The following is a 3,449-nucleotide window of genomic DNA, read 5'->3' as shown; positions in this document are numbered from 1 at the left end:
GCTGGGCCTTCAGGGCTCAGGAGAAGGCGATGTATGATTCAGCAGGTCCCAGACCCTAGGTCCACAACAGCCCCTGTGGACTGTTCCTGGGATCCTCTATGCCCCAAGGATGACCACCATGCTGTACTCTTCTAAAGCAGAAAACAAAACCAGTGTTGGATTTTAACATCTTGCCAATTATAGTCTTGAAAAAGTTCATCATTTACCCAGTTACAAAAATCACAGCCAAAGTTGACATAAATGTTACAGATCGTCAGTAGGACACTTTCCTCACTTGGCAGAAGATAAAACAGGACCACAGAGGTCCAGGGAGTTGGTCAAGGTCACAAAGACAGGTGCAGGGAGGAATGGGAACTAAAATTCAGATCTCTCACCTCTATACCACAACTGCTCAATAAGAAAAAACAAACAGAAAACCCACCTGGCTCAAAATAACACAAGCTCAAGTAGCCACAAACAGCAAACAACCTGGTCCATCTCCTGCTGGTTTCCGCAGTAAGGCAGTTATGAACCCACAAGATGTACCTGTCACCATGACATGTGTGCGCATCGACTGTGTCGAAAAGGCTCTCCTAAACAAATGAAGAAACACGTGGATGCTAGTTGAAGATTAGCATCATCTCCCATCAACGCTAATACACTTTTTAGTTATTTGCAATTCTCTTTTGTAAATCTGAGGGAAACATCATTGCCCAAATTAGCTCTTTTCACTCAATAAAGGCCATATTAGCATTCTGAGGTTTGTGTTTGCTTACCGCTTATTTAGAGAGAAGTCAGATGAGAAGTTGGGCTGCCTGCACCTGATTTCCATTTCACTGAAGACAGGTGAGGGGAGGAGCTCCGAAGTCCCCAAAGGCCAGGCCAGGTGCTCCCTGGCTGGAGCTGACATGGGTTCACAGTATGGAGCCAGACCTCAGCCTGGAGGACCAACTACCTCCACAGCGTCGCCTCCCCTGAAGGACTGGTCCAGATGGGTGAAACTGACTCAAGTGACTCCAAGGTCTTCCTCTGCCTGAAACTCTCTGTCCTGTCCTCTCAGGGCTACATCCCTATCATCAAGTGGTAACTCAACTGTCCCCTCCCTCCTGTCTACCCACTGAAGTGGGCTTCATTCCCCAGCCACGCTCTATACCGCATGTTCTTTCTAGTCTGTCTCTGCACTGAGAATGCTCCCCCCACTTGCTGGAATGGAAGCTCCATGACCCCTGCTGCCCCAGCGCTCACGTCATGGGTGCTCTACAGTTGGTGAAGAAATGAAGGCAGGAATGAAAGTCTGAACTGATAAGACCTTGGGAGTATTGCTTAAGAGGAAAAGGGCAGACTACGCTCCTGGTCCCAAATGTTTTCTCTCTCGAGTTCCACAGTGAAGAGGAAAAGATCAGTCTTTGAAACCAGACTTGCATCCAAATCCCAACTTCTTTCACCACTGGCAGGATAATTTTGGCCTTGATAGTTTAACCAACTAGGGGCTCAGTTTTCTAACATGCAAACTGGCGGGGGAGGGCACTGACCAGGTTAGGTGCCTGCCCCAGGACTGGATCAAAGGGTGGTGACCTTTCCCAAACCGCCACCACTCCCGAGTCACTCTATGCAAAGCCTGGGCCCCAAAGAGGACACCCTCCCTCTTCCCCTTGGCTTCAAGTGGCGATAGTCCTGAGAGTCCCGAGGGAAGCAGCGGCAAGTCACTGCCGCTCCGGCGCTGGCGCCCACGGCCGACCCAGCCCAGCCCCTTCCGGTTTACGGTCGGCTGCTCCAGCCCTCGCGGGGGTCACGCACGGGTCTCAACCCGACCATCGGTTCGCAAGCGTTTCGGGGTACCGGACCGTACTCCTGTGGGGACCTCATTGGCACCACGGGCCCTCGTCCCAAAAGCATTCTCGCCCCGCACACGCCGTCACGCCTAGTTGGCGTTCCACAGCGTTGCCAACATTCCCCTCCGCCGCGCTGGTAAGACCCCAGGCCGACCCTTGAGCGCTCAGCCCGGCCGGCGCGGAAGAGGCGCGCGAGCACCGCGCACCACGTGACCGAGCGTGTCTCCCGGCGCCGTCCGCTAGGCGCGCACAGGTCGGGCGGGCAGAGGGCCAATTTCCCATGGTCCCTTCATTTGCATGCATATAGAATGTAAGAAGGTTATGGAGACTATTAAATTTAGCTTGGCCGTAATCACAAAGACATGAGAGTTGTGTGATACAAAAGGTCAAAACGTCTTGTATACTGTGAAATTTTTTTTTAAAAGGGCCACAGTGTAATCACCATAATCGTAAAAGTTTTTATATTCTTAGCTTTATAAACGTCGCGAGAAGTATATACTACTGTGCTCGCTTCGGCAGCACATATACTAAAATTGGAACGATACAGAGAAGATTAGCATGGCCCCTGCGCAAGGATGACACGCAAATTCGTGAAGCGTTCCATATTTTTGTCCCTGAGTTTACCAGGTGCACAGTTTGCACGTTGATGCAAACAGTTTACACATACAGGTTCTACTTTTTGTTTGACACAAAGGAAACTGTAGTCCCTGGAGATGGAGTAAAAGTGTGGGCAGTCAGATTCATCGCTTTGCTGTGCTTTTCACATCTGGCTCTCCGGCCCCAGTCTTCAACCTTTCAAATCTTGCTTCTGCTTCCCTCTGCATTATCCTGAGTTCTACTGTACCTTACACTTAAGGAAATGGCCTTGCCAAAGTTGATCCGTTTCATGTCCAAAACATAACAGGACCTTAGTGCTACCATAAACATAAGTTGTTCTATACCAGGAACTTGGAACAAGACTGACTCCTCATGCTGCCTCTGAATCTTAAAAAAATAAAGTAATAATAATGCACACTCCTTACTGAACATCCATGGGCCAGGGCCTTCACCGGTATCTCATTTTAATATTCCTGACAGCCCTACCTTGTGGGTATTACTGCCACCATTTCACAGGAGACACTGAGAGGTAAAGCCACCTGGGCATGATCACTTACAAAGTGGCTGAAACAAGACCTGATAAGACCTTCAGAGGCACAGACCCTGAAAGACCCAGGTTCTGCCCCCAGGTAATTCAATTGCAAAAAGCAGTCCTAATGAGTAAGATGAGAAGGGAAAAAAGGCCAACAAAGTTCAGATTTCCTGTGATGTGTCTGTCAGCGTTTTTTGAGGTACCAATTTCTTTCCAGGGGAAAAATGTTGGTGCATATGCTTTGCTGGTGCCCGAGCACGCGCGTAGTCCGCCTGGCGGTCTCTGCAGCCGCTGCGAGCCAGGTTGGTCTGCCTCCAGCGGCCGCACCGCTCCCAGGCTCTGTGCTCTCTTTAGTCAAGGCACACGGACAGTCTCGGAGCCTCAGGGCCGCCCCAGGGCAGCGGCGGGCCCTCTCCCGCCGGGCGCTCGGAGCTGCCGAGCAGCGTACCATCAAGGATCCGTTTCTGTTCTCTTCAGTGGAGATGAAATGATCCTTTCCAGGTAACAGC

The 3,449-nt window shown here is 50.7% G+C and overlaps 1 non-coding gene across 1 annotated transcript; it reads left to right on the top strand.

Moving 5' to 3' along the window:
• The first annotated feature begins 2,314 nt into the window (after nt 1-2,314).
• LOC112410877 (U6 spliceosomal RNA) lies at nt 2,315-2,421 on the top strand. Its single transcript, XR_003005517.1, has one exon. It is a non-coding gene; the product is annotated as a U6 spliceosomal RNA (small nuclear RNA).
• The last annotated feature ends 1,028 nt before the right edge of the window (nt 2,422-3,449 follow it).

Source organism: Neophocaena asiaeorientalis, unplaced genomic scaffold, assembly GCF_003031525.2.
Source record: "Neophocaena asiaeorientalis asiaeorientalis breed wild unplaced genomic scaffold, Neophocaena_asiaeorientalis_V1.1 scaffold465, whole genome shotgun sequence".
In the NCBI taxonomy this organism is placed as follows: Eukaryota; Metazoa; Chordata; class Mammalia; order Artiodactyla; family Phocoenidae; genus Neophocaena; species Neophocaena asiaeorientalis.
This window is presented reverse-complemented; position numbering and strand designations above follow the sequence as displayed.